Source organism: Pseudophryne corroboree, unplaced genomic scaffold (genome assembly GCF_028390025.1).
Source record: "Pseudophryne corroboree isolate aPseCor3 unplaced genomic scaffold, aPseCor3.hap2 scaffold_2200, whole genome shotgun sequence".
Taxonomy (NCBI): domain Eukaryota; kingdom Metazoa; phylum Chordata; class Amphibia; order Anura; family Myobatrachidae; genus Pseudophryne; species Pseudophryne corroboree.
This window is the reverse complement of record NW_026968847.1, coordinates 12,912-31,289: the sequence shown is the minus strand read 5'-3', so window position 1 is coordinate 31,289 and position 18,378 is coordinate 12,912. Positions and strand designations below refer to the sequence as shown.

The 18,378-nt window shown below is 43.7% G+C and overlaps 9 non-coding genes and 1 pseudogene across 9 annotated transcripts; all 10 read right to left on the bottom strand.

Annotated features, from left to right (window-relative positions):
- Positions 1 to 485: 485 nt before the first annotated feature.
- LOC135007633 (U1 spliceosomal RNA) lies at positions 486 to 649 on the bottom strand. The gene has a single exon (XR_010207567.1). It is a non-coding gene; the product is annotated as a U1 spliceosomal RNA (small nuclear RNA).
- Positions 650 to 1,320: 671 nt separating this feature from the next.
- Positions 1,321 to 1,483, bottom strand: LOC135007640 (U1 spliceosomal RNA). Its single transcript, XR_010207573.1, has one exon. It is a non-coding gene; the product is annotated as a U1 spliceosomal RNA (small nuclear RNA).
- A 152-nt stretch (positions 1,484 to 1,635) lies between these two features.
- On the bottom strand, positions 1,636 to 1,799 carry LOC135007652 (U1 spliceosomal RNA). Its single transcript, XR_010207585.1, has one exon. It is a non-coding gene; the product is annotated as a U1 spliceosomal RNA (small nuclear RNA).
- Positions 1,800 to 2,470: 671 nt separating this feature from the next.
- Positions 2,471 to 2,633, bottom strand: LOC135007638 (U1 spliceosomal RNA). The gene has a single exon (XR_010207572.1). It is a non-coding gene; the product is annotated as a U1 spliceosomal RNA (small nuclear RNA).
- Positions 2,634 to 2,785: 152 nt separating this feature from the next.
- On the bottom strand, positions 2,786 to 2,949 carry LOC135007651 (U1 spliceosomal RNA). The gene has a single exon (XR_010207584.1). It is a non-coding gene; the product is annotated as a U1 spliceosomal RNA (small nuclear RNA).
- A 702-nt stretch (positions 2,950 to 3,651) lies between these two features.
- On the bottom strand, positions 3,652 to 3,786 carry LOC135007639 (U1 spliceosomal RNA; annotated as a pseudogene).
- Positions 3,787 to 3,938: 152 nt separating this feature from the next.
- On the bottom strand, positions 3,939 to 4,102 carry LOC135007635 (U1 spliceosomal RNA). The gene has a single exon (XR_010207569.1). It is a non-coding gene; the product is annotated as a U1 spliceosomal RNA (small nuclear RNA).
- A 6,732-nt stretch (positions 4,103 to 10,834) lies between these two features.
- On the bottom strand, positions 10,835 to 10,998 carry LOC135007634 (U1 spliceosomal RNA). The gene has a single exon (XR_010207568.1). It is a non-coding gene; the product is annotated as a U1 spliceosomal RNA (small nuclear RNA).
- Positions 10,999 to 11,653: 655 nt separating this feature from the next.
- Positions 11,654 to 11,816, bottom strand: LOC135007637 (U1 spliceosomal RNA). The gene has a single exon (XR_010207571.1). It is a non-coding gene; the product is annotated as a U1 spliceosomal RNA (small nuclear RNA).
- A 152-nt stretch (positions 11,817 to 11,968) lies between these two features.
- LOC135007636 (U1 spliceosomal RNA) lies at positions 11,969 to 12,132 on the bottom strand. Its single transcript, XR_010207570.1, has one exon. It is a non-coding gene; the product is annotated as a U1 spliceosomal RNA (small nuclear RNA).
- Between the last annotated feature and the right edge of the window lie 6,246 nt (positions 12,133 to 18,378).

The window sequence follows — 18,378 nt, the reverse complement described above, 5'->3', positions numbered from 1 at the left end:
AGTAATATAGTAACATATAGTAACATAGTTTTTGAGGTTGAATAGAGGCAAATTGCCCATCGTGTTCAACCTGTTTTAAGTTGTGATGATTCTACATACTTGCTGAATAATGTTTTATGACTAGTTAACTACTATAACTCATGTTACCCCCGGAATAACCATGTTGATATTTTAAGTATTATAACCTTGGATAGCTTTTTCATTCAGAAATGTATCCATTCCTTTTTTAAATCCAATTACAGAGTCCGCCATTACCACCTTCCCTGGCAGGGAATTCCACATCCTGATTGCCCTAACAGTGAAGATCATAGTATCTCACCTGGCAAGTAAGTAGGAGTTGGGCTAGAGCTGTGGAGGATTGCTGCTCGGGCACCCCCTGTCAAGTGAAGGAGATCCAACTGAGGCAGCACAAGGGAACTCTCGAAAGAAGAACAAGGCTAGAGGAAGATCTGAGACAAAGAAATCTGACTTTTACCAGAGCTGACCAGAGGAAAGCACAAACACAGTCCCCCACTACCACAAATAATGCAGTCGAGTTTCCCACATTTGGGGAAATCACAGGGGTCAGCATACCCAGAGTGCAATGAATGAACCTCACCCTGGGAGAACAATCTTCATGACCATGGTATCTCCTATGCAAAATAAGTATGATTTGGGATAGGGCTGGGGAGGGCCGCTGCTCAGGCACATCTCTGTCAAGTAAAGGAGATTCAACTGAGGCAACACAAGGGAACTCTCATCTGGGGACAACAACTGCAGGGAGAACACATATTTTCAGATGAACATGGGAGGGCAGAAGGCTGCCTAATACTGAAGCACCCCCAAACAACAAACCAAATGCAACTACTAGTGCAAGCATTCCTGGGGGAAGGCCTGCAGCAGATGGATTTGCATATGGTGATGTCATCCAAGCAGTGGGTCAAAGTTGGCTTCAACCCTCGTCTGCATATGAAAATAAAAATGGGGTGTGCAGGGCATGGCGGCCTTTTGCGGCGCTTGGATGACCCCTAGTTCGCATTAAACACCTCCACCTTCCTTCGGTGTGGGGCTCATGTTGGCTATGCCCCAGCCCCTGAAGCATTCAAGCTGATTTCTTGCAGCAGCTGGGCACTGTAACAGCTCCAGAGCTGCTCTGTAAAGCAAGTAAAAGGGTGTGGGCCCTGCAGCACTACCTGTAGTTTGCATTGTGCTTTGGAAGGCACAAAGTAAGCAGACGGGAGAAGTCAGGATAGTGCACAAGGGCATAGAAGGGAGCGGCTCAAGAAAAGAGAAGTGGAAACAGACAGCAAACTAGGCTGGAGAGAGACCTGAGACAAAGAGATCTGAATTATACGAGAGCCGACCAGAGGAAACACAAATTATGTAATCAAGTGTCCCACATTTGGGGAAATCGTAGGAGCAGCACACCCAGAGTGCATTGGGTGAGCCTTGCCCTGGGAGAAGCACCTTCCTGATCATAGTATCTCACCTGGCAGGTAAGTAGGAGTTGGGCTAGAGCTGGGGAGGGTCGCTGTTCGGGCACCCCCCTGTCAAGTGAAGGAGCTCCAACTGAGGCAGCACAAGGAAACTCTCGAAAAAAGAACAAGGCTAGAGGAAGATCTGAGACAAAGAAATCTGACTTTTACCAGAGCTGACCAGAGGAAAGCACAAACACAGTCCCCCACTACCACAAATAATGCAGTCGAGTTTCCCACATTTGGGGAAATCACAGGGGTCAGCATACCCAGAATGCAATGAATGAACCTCACCCTGGGAGAACAATCTTCATGACAATGGTATCTCCTATGCAAAATAAGTATGATTTGGGATAGGGCTGGGGAGGGCCGCTGCTCAGGCACATCTCTGTCAAGTAAAGGAGATTCAACTGAGGCAGCACAAGGGAACTCTCATCTGGGGACAACAACTGCAGGGAGAACACATATTTTCAGATGAACATGGGAGAGCAGAAGGCTGCCTAATACTGAAGCACCCCCAAACAACAAACCAAATGCAACAACTAGTACAAGCATTCCTGGGAAAAGGTCTGCAGAAGACGGATTTGCATACGGTGATGTCATCCAAGCAGTGGGCCAAAGTTGGCTGGAACCCTCATCTGCATATGAAAAGAGAAAAGGGGTATGCAGGGCATGGCGGCCTTTTGCGGCGCTTGGATGACCCTTAGTTCGCATTAAACACCTCCACCCTCCGTCGGTGTGGGGCTCATGTTGGCTATGCCCCAGCCCCTGAAGCATTCAAGCTGATTTCTTGCAGCAGCTGGGCACTGTAACAGCTCCAGAGCTGCTCTGAAAGGCAAGTAAAAGGGTGTGGGCCCTGCAGCACTACCTGTAGTATGCATTGTGCGTTGGAAGGCACAAAGTAAGCAGACAGGAGAAGTCAGGAGAGTGCACAAGGGCATAGAAGGCAGCGGCTCAAGAAAAGAGAAGTGGAAACAGACAGCAAACTAGGCTGGAGAGAGACCTGAGACAAAGAGATCTGAATTATACGAGAGCCGACCAGGGGAAACACAAATTATGCAGTCAAGTTTCCCACATTTGGGGAAATCGCAGGAGCAGCACACCCAGAGTGCAATGGGTGAGCCTTGCCCTGGGAGAAGCACCTTCATGATCATAGTATCTCACCTGGCAGGTATGTAGGAGTTGGGCTAGAGCTGGGGAGGGTCGCTGCTTGGGTACCCCCCTGTCAAGTGAAGGAGATCAAACTGAGGCAGCACAATGGAACTCTCGAAAGAAGAACAAGGCTAGAGGAAGATCTGAGACAAAGAAATCTGACTTTTACCAGAGCTGACCAGAGGAAAACACAAACACAGTCCCCCACTACCACAAATAATGCAGTTGAGTTTCCCACATTTGGGGAAATCACAGGGGTCAGCATACCCAGAATGCAATGAATGAACCTCACCCTGGGAGAACAATCTTTATGACCATGGTATCTCCTATGCAAAATAAGTATGATTTGGGAAAGGGCTGGGGAGGGCCGCTGCTCAGGCACATCTCTGTCAAGTAAAGGAGATTCAACTGAGGCAGCACAAAGGAACTCTCATCTGGGGACAACAACTGCCGGGAGAACACATATTTTCAGATGAACATGGGAGGGCAGAAGGCTGCCTAATACTGAAGCACCCCCAAACAACAAACCAAATGCAACAACTAGTTCAAGCATTCCTGGGGGAAGGTCTGCAGAAGACGGATTTGCATACAGTGATGTCATCCAAGCAGTGGGCCAAAGTTGGCTGGAACCCTCATCTGCATATGAAAAGAGAAAAGGGGTATGCAGGGCAGGGCGGCCTTTTGCGGCGCTTGGATGACCCTTAGTTCGCATTAAACACCCCCACCCTCCTTCGGTGTGGGGCTCATGTTGGCCATGCCCCAGCCCCTGAAGCATTCAAGCTGATTTCTTTCAGCAGCTTGGCACTGTAACAGCTCCAGAGCTGCTCTGTAAGGCAAGTAAAAGGGTGTGGGCCCTGCAGCACTACCTGTAGTTTGCATTGTGCATCGGAAGGCACAAAGTAAGCAGACAGGAGGAGAAGTCAGGATAGTGCACAAGGGTGTAGAAGGGAGGGGCTCAAGAAAAAAGAAGTGGAAACAGACAGCAAACTAGGCTGGAGAGAGACCTGAGACAAATAGATCTGAATTATATGAGAGCCGACTAGGGGAAACACAAATTATGCAGTCAAGTTTCCCACATTTGGGGAAATCGCAGGGGCAGCACACCCAGAGTGCAATGGGTGAGCCTTGCCCTGGGAGAAGCAACTTCATGATCATAGTATCTAACCTGGCAGGTAAGTAGGAGTTGGGCTAGAGCTGGGGAGGGTCGCTGCTCGGGCACCCCCCTGTCAAGTGAAGGAGATCCAACTGAGGCAGCACAAGGGAACTCTTGAAAGAAGAACAAGGCTAGAGGAAGATCTGAGACAAAGAAATCTGACTTTTACCAGAGCTGACCAGAGGAAAGCACAAACACAGTCCCCCACTACCACAAATAATGCAGTTGAGTTTCCCACATTTGGGGAAATCACAGAGGTCAGCATACCCAGAATGCAATGAATGAACCTAACCCTGGGAGAACAATCTTCATGACCATGTTATCTCCTATGCAAAATAAGTATGATTTGGGATAGGGCTGGGGAGGGCCGCTGCTCAGGCACATCTCTGTCAAGTAAAGGAGATTCAACTGAGGCAGCACAAGGGAACTCTCATCTGGGGACAACAACTGCAGGGAGAACACATATTTTCAGATGAACATGGGAGGGCAGAAGGCTGCCTAATACTGAAGCACCCCCAAACAACAAACCAAATGCAACAACTAGTGCAAGCATTCCTGGGGGAAGGCCTGCCGCAGATGGATTTGCATATGGTGATGTCATCCAAGCAGTGGGTCAAAGTTGGCTTCAACCCTCGTCTGCATATGAAAAGAGAAAAGGGGCATGCAGGGCATGGCGGCCTTTTGCGGCGCTTGGCTGACCCCTAGTTTGCATTAAACACCTCCACCCTCCGTCGGTGTGGGGCTCTTGTTGGCTATGCCCCAGCACCTGAAGCATTCAAGCTGATTTCTTGCTGCAGCTGGGCACTGTAACAGCTCCAGAGCTGCTCTGTAAGGCAAGGTAAAAGGGTGTGGGCCCTGCAGCACTACCTGTAGTTTGCATTGTGCGTTGGAAGGCACAAAGTAAGCAGACAGGAGAAGTCAGGAGAGTGCACAAGGGCATAGAAGGCAGCGGCTCAAGAAAAGAGAAGTGGAAACAGACAGCAAACTAGGCTGGAGAGAGACCTGAGACAAAGAGATCTGAATTACACCAGGTCCGTCATTATATTATATATACCAACAGTAGTTATATATATTTTTTTTTATATCATTAATTATCATCTCTATACTAGCAGACGCAGTACGGTAGTCCACGGCTGTGGCTATCTCTGTGTCGTCAGTGCTCGTCCATAATTGTATACCTACCTACCTGTGGTGGAAGTTTTTTTCTATCTTCTTCATACTAGTAGTTTAGCAGTCTGCTGACAGTGTCCACCAGGTCCGTCATTATATTATATATACCTACAGTAGTTATATATATTTTTTTTTTATATCATTAATTATCATCTCTATACTAGCAGACGCAGTACGGTAGTCCACGGCTGTAGCTACCTCTGTGTCGTCAGTCACTCGTCATCCATAAGTATACTAGTATCCATCCATCTCCATTGTTTACCTGAGGTGCCTTTTAGTTGTGCCTATTAAAATATGGAGAACAAAAATGTTGAGGTTCCAAAAATAGGGAAAGATCAAGATCCACTTCCACCTCGTGCTGAAGCTGCTGCCACTAGTCATGGCCGAGACGATGAAATTCCATCAACGTCGTCTGCCAAGGCCGATGCCCAATGTCATAGTACAGAGCATGTAAAATCCAAAACACAAAAGATCAGTAAAAAAAGGACTCAAAAATCTAAATAAAAATCGTCAGAGGAGAAGCGTAAACTTGCCAATATGCCATTTACCACACGGAGTGGCAAGGAACGGCTGAGGCCCTGGCCTATGTTCATGGCTAGTGGTTCAGCTTCACATGAGGATGGAAGCACTCAGCCTCTCGCTAGAAAAATGAAAAGACTTAAGCTGGCAAAAGCACAGCAAAGAACTGTGCGTTCTTCAAAATCACAAATCCACAAGGAGAGTCCAATTGTGTCGGTTGCGATGCCTGACCTTCCCAACACTGGACGTGAAGAGCATGCACCTTCCACCATTTGCACGCCCCCTGCAAGTGCTGGAAGGAGCACCCGCAGTCCAGTTCCTGATAGTCAGATTGAAGATGTCAGTGTTGAAGTACACCAGGATGAGGAGGATATGGGTGTTGCTGGCGCTGGGGAGGAAATTGACAAGGAGGATTCTGATGGTGAGGTGGTTTGTTTAAGTCAGGCACCCGGCGAGACACCTGTTGTCCGTGGGAGGAATATGGCCATTGACATGCCTGGTGAAAATACCAAAAAAATCAGCTCTTCGGTGTGGAAGTATTTCAACAGAAATGCGGACAACAGGTGTCAAGCCGTGTGTTGCCTTTGTCAAGCTGTAATAAGTAGGGGTAAGGACGTTAACCACCTCGGAACATCCTCCCTTATACGTCACCTGCAGCGCATTCATCATAAGTCAGTGACAAGTTCAAAAACTTTGGGCGACAGCGGAAGCAGTCCACTGACCAGTAAATCCCTTCCTCTTGTAACCAAGCTCACGCAAACCACCCCACCAACTCCCTCAGTGTCAATTTCCTCCTTCCCCAGGAATGCCAATAGTCCTGCAGGCCATGTCACTGACAATTCTGACGAGTTCTCTCCTGCCTGGGATTCCTCCGATGCATCCTTGAGTGTAACGCCTACTGCTGCTGGCGCTGCTGTTGTTGCTGCTGGGAGTCAATGGTCATCCCAGAGGGGAAGTCGTAAGACCACTTTTACTACTTCCACCAAGCAATTGACTGTCCAACAGTCTTTTGCAAGGAAGATGAAATATCACAGCAGTCATCCTGCTGCAAAGCGGATAACTGAGGCCTTGGCATCCTGGGCAGTGAGAAACGTGGTTCCGGTATCCATCATTACTTCAGAGCCAACTATAGACTTGATTGAGGTACTGTGTCCCCGGTACCAAATACCATCTAGGTTCCATTTCTCTAGGCAGGCGATACCGAAAATGTACACAGACCTCAGAAAAAGACTCACCAGTGTCCTAAAAAATGCAGTTGTACCCAATGTCCACTTAACCACGGACATGTGGACAAGTGGAGCAGGGCAGACTCAGGACTATATGACTGTGACAGCCCACTGGGTAGATGTATTGACTCCCGCCGCAAGAACAGCAGCGGCGGCACCAGTAGCAGCATCTCGCAAACGCCAACTCTTTCCTAGGCAGGCTACGCTTTGTATCACCGCTTTCCAGAATACGCACACAGCTGAAAACCTCTTACGGCAACTAAGGAAGATCATCACAGAATGGCTTACCCCAATTGGACTCTCCTGTGGATTTGTGGCATCGGACAACGCCAGCAATATTGTGCGTGCATTATATCTGGGCAAATTCCAGCACGTCCCATGTTTTGCACATACCTTGAATTTGGTGGTGCAGAATTATTTAAAAAACGACAGGGGCGTGCAAGAGATGCTGTCGGTGGCCACAAGAATTGCGGGACACTTTCGGCGTACAGGCACCACGTACAGAAGACTGGAGCAACACCAAAAACGCCTGAACCTGCCCTGCCATCATCTGAAGCAAGAAGTGGTAACGAGGTGGAATTCAACCCTCTATATGCTTCAGAGGATGGAGGAGCAGCAAAAGGCCATTCAAGCCTATACATCTGACCACGATATAGGAGGTGGAATGCACCTGTCTCAAGCGCAGTGGAGAATGATTTCAACGTTGTGCAAGGTTCTGCAACCTTTTGAACTTGCCACACGTGAAGTCAGTTCAGACACTGCCAGCCTGAGTCAGGTCATTCCCGTCATCAGGCTTTTGCAGAAGAAGCTGGAGACATTGAAGGAGGAGCTAAGACAGAGCGATTCCGCTAGGCATGTGGGACTTGTGGATGGAGCCCTTCATTCGCTTAACCAGGATTCACGGGTGGTCAATCTGTTGAAATCAGAGCACTACATTTTGGCCACCGTGCTCGATCCTAGATTTAAAACCTACGTTGTATCTCTCTTTCCGGCAGACACAAGTCTGCAGGGGTTCAAAGACCTGCTGGTGAGAAAATTATCAAGTCAAGCGGAACTTGATCGGTCAACAGCTCCTCCTTCACATTCTCCCGCAATTGGGGGTGCGAGGAAAAGGCTCAGAATTCCGAGCCCACCCGCTGGCGGTGATGCAGGGCAGTCTGGAGCGACTGCTGATGCTGACATCTGGTCCGGACTGAAGGACCTGCCAACGATTACGGACATGTCGTCTACTGTCACTGCATATGATTCTCTCACCATTGAAAGAATGGTGGAGGATTATATGAGTGACCGCATCCAAGTAGGCACGTCAGACAGTCCGTACGTATACTGGCAGGAAAAAGAGGCAATTTGGAGGCCCTTGCACAAACTGGCTTTATTCTACCTAAGTTGCCCTCCCACAAGTGTGTACTCCGAAAGAGTGTTTAGTGCCGCCGCTCACCTTGTCAGCAATCGGCGTACGAGGTTACTTCCAGAAAATGTGGAGAAGATGATGTTCATTAAAATGAATTATAATCAATTTCTCCGTGGAGACATTGACCAGCAGCAATTGCCTCCACAAAGTATACAGGGAGCTGAGATGGTGGATTCCAGTGGGGACGAATTGATAATCTGTAAGGAGGGGGATGTACACGGTGATGAATCGGAGGATGATGAGGTGGACATCTTGCCTCTATAGAGCCAGTTTGTGCAAGGAGAGATTAATTGCTTCTTTTTTGGTGGGGGTCCAAACCAACCCGTCATTTCAGTCACAGTCGTGTGGCAGACCCTGTCACTGAAATGATGGGTTGGTTAAAGTGTGCATGTCCTGTTTATACAACATAAGGGTGGGTGGGAGGGCCCAAGGCAATTCCACCTTGCACCTCTTTTTTCTTTTATTTTTCTTTGCGTCATGTGCTGTTTGGGGAGTGTTTTTTGGAAGGGCCATCCTGCGTGACACTGCAGTGCCACTCCTAGATGGGCCAGGTGTTTGTGTCGGCCACTTGGGTCGCTGAGCTTAGTCACACAGCTACCTCATTGCGCCTCTTTTTTTCTTTGCGTCATGTGCTGTTTGGGGAGTGTTTTTTGGAAGGGCCATCCTGCGTGACACTGCAGTGACACTCCTAGATGGGCCAGGTGTTTGTGTCGTCCACTTGGGTCGCTGAGCTTAGTCACACAGCTACCTCATTGCGCCTCTTTTTTTCTTTGCGTCATGTGCTGTTTGGGGAGTGTTTTTTGGAAGGGCCATCCTGCGTGACACTGCAGTGCCACTCCTAGATGGGCCAGGTGTTTGTGTCGGCCACTTGGGTCGCTGAGCTTAGTCACACAGCTACCTCATTGCGCCTCTTTTTTTCTTTGCGTCATGTGCTGTTTGGGGAGTGTTTTTTGGAAGGGCCATCATGCGTGACACTGCAGTGCCACTCCTAGATGGGCCAGGTGTTTGTGTCGGCCACTTGGGTCACTGAGCTTAGTCATCCAGCGACCTCGGTGCAAATTTTAGGACTAAAAATAATATTGTGAGGTGTGAGGTGTTAAGAATAGACTGAAAATGAGTGGAAATTATGGTTATTGAGGTTAATAATACTTTGGGATCAAAATGACTCCCAAATTCTATGATTTAAGCTGTTTTTTAGGGTTTTTTGAAAAAAACACCCGAATCCAAAACACACCCGAATCCGACAAAAAAAATTCGGTGAGGTTTAGCCAAAACGCGTTCGAACCCAAAACACGGCCGCGGAACCGAACCCAAAACCAAAACACAAAACCCGAAAAATTTCCGGTGCACATCTCTAGTGGCCATGCCATGTCACTGTGCAGGAGCCAGCACCGCTCACACACTAGTCCCCGGTGCAGCCCCCAACCCCCGGGACACCCGGAGCAACAAAATGTAGATTCAGGCCACCAGGCCACGCCCCTACCTATGAAACCATGCCTCCTTTTTACCATTGCGCTGCTTATCTGCGCGTACTGCATTACAATCTCCCTCGCCACCTCTCTGGGTGTCACCAGTGATAGTGACACCTCTGCCATGCTTGTAGCAGCTGGTCCTAAGATCTACGCCTCAAGCCCTGAGTGTTTGCCCTTGTGACTTGTTGATCATCATAGCAAAGCAGATGCTTACAGAAAACTGCAGGGGCTTAGATTGAAAATAAAAAAAATTGATGGGTATAAGGTAGAGAGGAGCGGGTTCGGTTCTCCGAGAACCGAATTCCCCACGAACTCCACGTGGTTTACACTGGTACGAGGCAGGCTCGGTTGTTCCCGCCTGACTCGGAAAACCTGAACAAGGGAAAATGTCATCATCCCGCTGTCGGATTCTCGCGAGATTCGGATTCCATATAAAGAGCTGCGCGTTGCCGCCATTTTTACTCGTGCATTGAAGAGAGAGCGGAGAGGACGTGGCTATGTTCTCTCAGTGGAAATCTCAATATCAGTGCTCAGTATCAGTGGATACTTATTGCTGCTCAGTAATACTAGTAGTGTGTCTCTCCTGCTCAGTGTCAGTTCTCAGTAGTATCCTCATCAGTGCTCAGTATCACTGCTCATTGTCTTGTGCTGCATTGTTGTGCTCAGCATACTACAGTACATTACTAATAGTCCAGTGCTGCATCTTGCTGCTCAGTGTCAGTTCTAGTATCCTCATCAGTGCTCACTATCACTGCTCATTGCATTGTGGTGTTCTGTATACTACAGTAACATAGTAATATAGTAACATATAGTAACATAGTTTTTGAGGTTGAATAGAGGCAAATTGCCCATCGTGTTCAACCTGTTTTAAGTTGTGATGATTCTACATACTTGCTGAATAATGTTTTATGACTAGTTAGCTACTACAACTCATGTTACCCCCGGATTAACCATGTTGATATTTTAAGTATTATAACCTTGGATAGCTTTTTCATTCAGAAATGTATCCATTCCTTTTTTAAATCCAATTACAGAGTCCGCCATTACCACCTTCCCTGGCAGGGAATTCCACATCCTGATTGCCCTAACAGTGAAGATCATAGTATCTCTCCTGGCAGGTAAGTAGGAGTTGGGCCAGAGCTGTGGAGGATTGCTGCTCGGGCACCCCCTGTCAAGTGAAGGAGATCCAACTGAGGCAGCACAAGGGAACTCTCGAAAGAAGAACAAGGCTAGAGGAAGATCTGAGACAAAGAAATCTGACTTTTACCAGAGCTGACCAGAGGAAAGCACAAACACAGTCCCCCACTACCACAAATAATGCAGTCGAGTTTCCCACATTTGGGGAAATCACAGGGGTCAGCATACCCAGAATGCAATGAATGAACCTCACCCTGGGAGAACAATCTTCATGACCATGGTATCGCCTATGCAAAATAAGTATGATTTGGGATAGGGCTGGGGAGGGCCGCTGCTCAGGCACATCTCTGTCAAGTAAAGGAGATTCAACTGAGGCAGCACAAGGGAACTCTCATCTGGAGACAACAACTGCAGGGAGAACACATATTTTCAGATGAACATGGGAGGGCAGAAGGCTGCCTAATACTGAAGCACCCCCAAACAACAAACCAAATGCAACAACTAGTACAAGCATTCCTGGGGGAAGTTCTGCAGAAGATGGATTTGCATACGGTGATGTCATCCAAGCAGTGGGCCAAAGTTGGCTGGAACCCTCATCTGCATATGAAAAGAGAAAAGGGGTATGCAGGGCATGGCGGCCTTTTGCGGCGCTTGGATGACCCTTAGTTCGCATTAAACACCCCCACCCTCCTTCGGTGTGGGGCTCATGTTGACAATGCCCCAGCCCCTGAAGCATTCAAGCTGATTTCTTACAGCAGCTTGGCACTGTAACAGCTCCAGAGCTGCTCTGTAAGGCAAGTAAAAGGGTGTGTAGTTTGCATTGTGCATTGGAAGGCACAAAGTAAGCAGACAGGAGGAGAAGTCAGGATAGTGCACAAGGGTATAAAAGGGAGGGGCTCAAGAAAAAAGAAGTGGAAACAGACAGCAAACTAGGCTGGAGAGAGACCTGAGACAAAGAGATCTGAATTATACGAGAGCCGACCAGGGGAAACACAAATTATGCAGTCAAGTTTCCCACATTTGGGGAAATCGCAGGGGCAGCACACCCAGAGTGCAATGGGTGAGCCTTGCCCTGGGAGAAGCACCTTCATGATCATAGTATCTCACCTGGCAGGTAAGTAGGAGTTGGGCTTGAGCTGGGGAGGGTCGCTGCTCGGGCACCCCCCTGTCAAGTGAAGGAGATCCAACTGAGGCAGCACAAGGGAACTCTCGAAAGAAGAACAAGGCTAGAGGAAGATCTGAAACAAAGAAATCTGACTTTTACCAGAGCTGACCAGAGGAAAACACAAACACAGTCCCCCACTACCACAAATAATGCAGTCGAGTTACCCACATTTGGGGAAATCACAGGGGTCAGCATACCCAGAATGCAATGAATGAACCTCACCCTGGGAGAATAATCTTCATGACCATGGTATCTCCTATGCAAAATAAGTATGATTTGGGATAGGGCTGGGGAGGGCCGCTGCTCAGGCACATCTCTGTCAAGTAAAGGAGATTCAACTGAGGCAGCACAAGGGAACTCCAGCATCCTCTACAGACTAAGAGAAAAGGATTTACCGGTAGGTATTAAAATCCTATTTTCTCATACGACCTAGAGGATGCTGGGGTCACATTAAGAACCATGGGGTTATACCAAAGCTCTTGAACGGGTGGAAGAGTGCGTACGACTCTGCAGCACCGAATGACCCAACTTGAGGTTATCATCGGCAAGGATGCAGTGGCGTTAATGTTTCCTGGTGTCAACCTGTATTATTTCAGTAGATATTGAAATGAGGATGCATCTTGCTGCCTTTCCAATGAAGCAAGTTTAATTTAGTAATAGGTGAAAAACCATCCCTACAAAGATGTTAATCAGATACTTGGCTTTGTGGACACTTTTCAGAGAACAAATTTGTTAGCATAAAAATAAAGCCAGAAAATGAAGAGCTGTTTAATCACTCAATTGGATTTTTTTGCCAGCATATTTCTTTTTCTCTGCAAACCACTGCTAAATTGTGCTTCCTAGCTGTTTTTATAAAATCACTGAATCAAATCTAACTCTGATTACATCAGAGAAGGCCAGGTACCCTACACCATAACAGGGGTTTTTGAAATTTTGACTTGTCTACTTAAAGATCACCAAAATCTGATAACAAGGTCAATTACATCCCTGGGTGGGATTAAACCACCAACCCTTTGGTTAATAACCAATCACACTAACCAATTGCGCCACAGAGACACTTTGCAAAAGTCCATACTGACAAAGGCTAATAAGCATTCATCTAGAACGTTTCCTAGAAAAACTTTAAAAAGTCAATAATCTGGAGAGTTTTTGTAAGATGTTTCTTCCATCAACCAACGAAGAAACACATTGTTACTTTCCCATGATGAGTGAGTGCTTCAAGATCTCTTGCACTTACATGTGCAGCAGAGTACTGTAATGAAAGCATGCTGGGTTCATAACCCAGAGGTAGGCAGATTGAAACTATCCTCTGCTATATGCATTTTTTTTTTGTTAATTAAAGTAATCCAAAACTGGGATTGATATTTTTTCTCTTTTATTTTTACTTAAAGTACAATAACTTTTACCATTTTAATATGTTTTAATAGTATATTGACAGTATTGTTTTCTTTCAAAAATCCACTTAATTTTCTTTACCCGATTATTAAAATGGTAATTGACAAAAACAAACTACATTGTCACCAGAAGAGCAATACAAAATGTACAAGTGATATATTAAAATCATCTTTCCAGCTTGAATTTCAATGATGCATTGGGGCAACGATTTTGTGAGAAACATCTTCACCCTTAAATAAAGATTTTCTTAATTCCTTACCTGTGTGCTAATTAGATATCACCTTGTTTTCACATTAAACAGACTTCCACATGAGAAAGCAGCAAGGATGCAGTGGCGTTAATGTTTCCTGGTGTCAACCTGTATTATTTCAGTAGATATTGAAATGAGGATGCATCTTGCTGCCTTTCCAATGAAGCAAGTTTAATTTAGTAATAGGTGAAAAACCATCCCTACAAAGATGTTAATCCGATACTTGGCTTTGTGGACACTTTTCAGAGAACAAATTTGTTAGCATAAAAATAAAGCCAGAAAATGAAGAGCTGTTTAATCACTCAATTGGATTTTTCTGCCAGCATATTTCATTTTCTCTGCAACCCACTGCTAAACTGTGCTTCCTAGCTGTTTTTTGATAAAATCACTTAATCAAATCTAACTCTGATTACATCAGAGTAGGCCAGGTACCCTACACCATAAGAGGGGGTTTGAAATTTTGACTTGTCTACTTAAAGATCACCAAAATCTGATGACAAGGTCAATAACATCCCTGGGTGGGATTGAACCACCAACCCTTTGGTTAATAACCAAACACACTAACCGATTGCACCACAGAGACACTTTGCAAAAGTACATACTGACAAAGGCTAATAAGCATTCATCTAGAACGTTTCCTAGAAAACTTTAAAAAGTCAATAATCTGGAGAGATTTTGTAAGATGTTTCTTCCATCAACCAATGAAGAAACGCATTGGTACTTTCCCATGATGAGTGAGTGCTTCAGGATCTCTTGCACTTACATGTGCAGCAGAGTACTGCAATGGAAGCATGCTGGGCCCATAACCCAGAGGTAGGCAGATTGAAACTATCCTCTGCTATATGCATTTTTTTTTGTTAATTAAAGTAATCCAAAACTGGGATTGATATTTTTGCTCTTTTATTTTTACTTAAAGTACAATAACTTTTACCATTTTAATTTGTTTTAATAGTATATTGACAGTATTGTTTTCTTTCAAAAATCCACTTAATTTTCTTTACCCTATTATTAAAATGGTAATTGACAAAAACAAACTACATTGTCACCAGAAGAGCAATACAAAATGTACAAGTGATATATTAAAATCATCTTTCCAGCTTGAATTTCAATGATGCATTGGGGCAACGATTTTGTGAGAAACATCTTCACCCTTAAATAAAGATTTTCTTAATTCCTTACCTGTGTGCTAATTAGATATCACCTTGTTTTCACATTAAACAGACTTCCACATGAGAAAGCAGCAAGGATGCAGTGGCGTTAATGTTTCCTGGTGTCAACCTGTATTATTTCAGTAGATATTGAAATGAGGATGCATCTTGCTGCCTTTCCAATGAAGCAAGTTTAATTTAGTAATAGGTGAAAAACCATCCCTACAAAGATGTTAATCAGATACTTGGCTTTGTGGACACTTTTCAGAGAACAAATTTGTTAGCATAAAAATAAAGCCAGAAAATGAAGAGCTGTTTAATCACTCAATTGGATTTTTTTGCCAGCATATTTCTTTTTCTCTGCAAACCACTGCTAAATTGTGCTTCCTAGCTGTTTTTATAAAATCACTGAATCAAATCTAACTCTGATTACATCAGAGAAGGCCAGGTACCCTACACCATAACAGGGGTTTTTGAAATTTTTACTTGTCTACTTAAAGATCACCAAAATCTGATAACAAGGTCAATTACGTCCCTGGGTGGGATTGAACCACCAACCTTTTGGTTAATAGCCGTACACACTAACTGATTGCGCCACAGCGACACTTTGCAAAAGTACATACTGACAAAGGCTAATAAGCATTCATCTAGAACGTTTCCTAGAAAAACTTTAAATAGTCAATAATCTGGAGAGTTTTTGTAAGATGTTTCTTCCATCAACCAATGAAGAAACACATTGGTACTTTCCCATGATGAGTGAGTGCTTCAGGATCTCTTGCAATTACATGTGCAGCAGAGTACTGTAATGGAAGCTCGCTGGGTCCATAACCCAGAGGTAGGCAGATTGAAACTATCCTCTGCTATATGCATTTTTTTTTGTTAATTAAAGTAAACCAAAACTGGGATTGATATTTTTGCTCTTTTATTTTTACTTAAAGTACAATAACTTTTACCATTTTAATTTGTTTTAATAGTATATTGACAGTATTGTTTTCTTTCAAAAATCCACTTAATTTTCTTTACCCGATTATTAAAATGGTAATTGACAAAAACAAACTACATTGTCACCAGAAGAGCAATACAAAATGTACAAGTGATATATTAAAATCATCTTTCCAGCTTGGATTTCAATGATGCATTGGGGCAACGATTTTGTGAGAAACATCTTCACCCTTAAATAAAGATTTTCTTAATTCCTTACATGTGTGCTAATTAGATATCACCTTGTTTTCACATTAAACAGACTTCCACATGAGAAAACAGCAAAGATGCAGTGGCGTTAATGTTTCATGGTGTCAACCTGTATTATTTCCGTAGATATTGAAATGAGGATGCATCTTGCTGCCTTTCCAATGAAGCAAGTTTAATTTAGTAATAGGTGAAAAACCATCCCTACAAAGATGTTAATCAGATACTTGGCTTTGTGGACACTTTTCAGAGAACAAATTTGTTATCATAAAAATAAAGCCAGAAAATGAAGAGCTGTTTAATCACTCAATTGTATTTTTCTGCCAGCATTTTTCTTTTTCTCTGCAACCCACTGCTAAATTGTGCTTCCTAGCTGTTTTTTTATAAAATCACTTAATCAAATCTAACTCTGATTACATCAGAGAAGGCCAGGTACCCTACACCATAAGAGGGGGTTTGCAATTTTGACTTGTCTACTTAAATATCACCAAAATCTGATCACAAGGTCAATTACGTCCCTGGGTGGGATTGAACCACCAACCTTTTGATTAATAGCTGAACACACTAACCGATTGCGCCACAGAGACACTTTGCAAAAAGAATATACTGACAAAGACTAATAAGCATTCATCTAGAACGTTTCCTAGAAAAACTTTAAAAAGTCAATAATCTGGAGAGTTTTTGTAAGATGTTTCTTCCAGCAACCAATGAAGAAACACATTGGTACTTCCGCATGATGAGTGAGTGCTTCAGGATCTCTTGCACTTACATGTGCAGCAGAGTACTGCAATGGAAGCATGCTGGGCCCATAACCCAGAGGTAGGCAGATTGAAACTATCCTTTGCTATATGCATTTTTTTTTGTTCATTAAAGTAATCCAAAACTGGGATTGATATTTTAGCTTTTATTTTTACTTAAAGTACAATAACTTTTACCATTTTAATTTGTTTTAATAGTATATTGACAGTATTGTTTTCTTTCAAAAATCCACTTAATTTTCTTTACCCTATTATTAAAATGGTAATTGACAAAAATAAACTACATTGTCACCAGAAGAGCAATACAAAATGTACAAGTGATATAATAAAATCATCTTTCCAGCTTGAATTTCAATGATGCATTGGGGCAATGATTTTGTGAGAAACATCTTTACCCTTAAATAAAGATTTTCTTAATTCCTTACCTGTGTGCTAATTAGATATCACCTTGTTTTCACATTAAACAGACTTCCACATGAGAAAGCAGCAAGGATGCAGTGGCGTTAATGTTTCCTGGTGTCAACCTGTATTATTTCAGTAGATATTGAAATGAGGATGCATCTTGCTGCCTTTCCAATGAAGCAAGTTTAATTTAGTAATAGGTGAAAAACCATCCCTACAAATATGTTAATCAGATACTTGGCTTTGTGGACACTTTTCAGAGAACAAATTTGTTATCATAAAAATAAAGCCAGAAAATGAAGAGCTGTTTAATCACTCAATTGTATTTTTCTGCCAGCATTTTTCTTTTTCTCTGCAACCCACTGCTAAATTGTGCTTCCTAGCTGTTTTTTTATAAAATCACTTAATCAAATCTAACTCTGATTACATCAGAGAAGGCCAGGTACCCTACACCATAAGAGGGGGTTTGCAATTTTGACTTGTCTACTTAAATATCACCAAAATCTGATCACAAGGTCAATTACATCCCTGGGTGGGATTGAACCACCAACCTTTTGATTAATAGCTGAACACACTAACCGATTGCGCCACAGAGACACTTTGCAAAAAGAATATACTGACAAAGACTAATAAGCATTCATCTAGAACGTTTCCTAGAAAAACTTTAAAAAGTCAATAATCTGGAGAGTTTTTGTAAGATGTTTCTTCCAGCAACCAATGAAGAAACACATTGGTACTTTCGCATGATGAGTGAGTGCTTCAGGATCTCTTGCACTTACATGTGCAGCAGAGTACTGCAATGGAAGCATGCTGGGCCCATAACCCAGAGGTAGGCAGATTGAAACTATCCTTTGCTATATGCATTTTTTTTTTGTTCATTAAAGTAATCCAAAACTGGGATTGATATTTTAGCTTTTATTTTTACTTAAAGTACAATAACTTTTACCATTTTAATTTGTTTTAATAGTATATTGACAGTATTGTTTTCTTTCAAAAATCCACTTAATTTTCTTTACCCTATTATTAAAATGGTAATTGACAAAAATAAACTACATTGTCACCAGAAGAGCAATACAAAATGTACAAGTGATATATTAAAATCATCTTTCCAGCTTGAATTTCAATGATGCATTGGGGCAATGATTTTGTGAGAAACATCTTTACCCTTAAATAAAGATTTTCTTAATTCCTTACCTGTGTGCTAATTAGATATCACCTTGTTTTCACATTAAACAGACTTCCACATGAGAAAGCAGCAAGGATGCAGTGGCGTTAATGTTTCCTGGTGTCAACCTGTATTATTTCAGTAGATATTGAAATGAGGATGCATCTTGCTGCCTTTCCAATGAAGCAAGTTTAATTTAGTAATAGGTGAAAA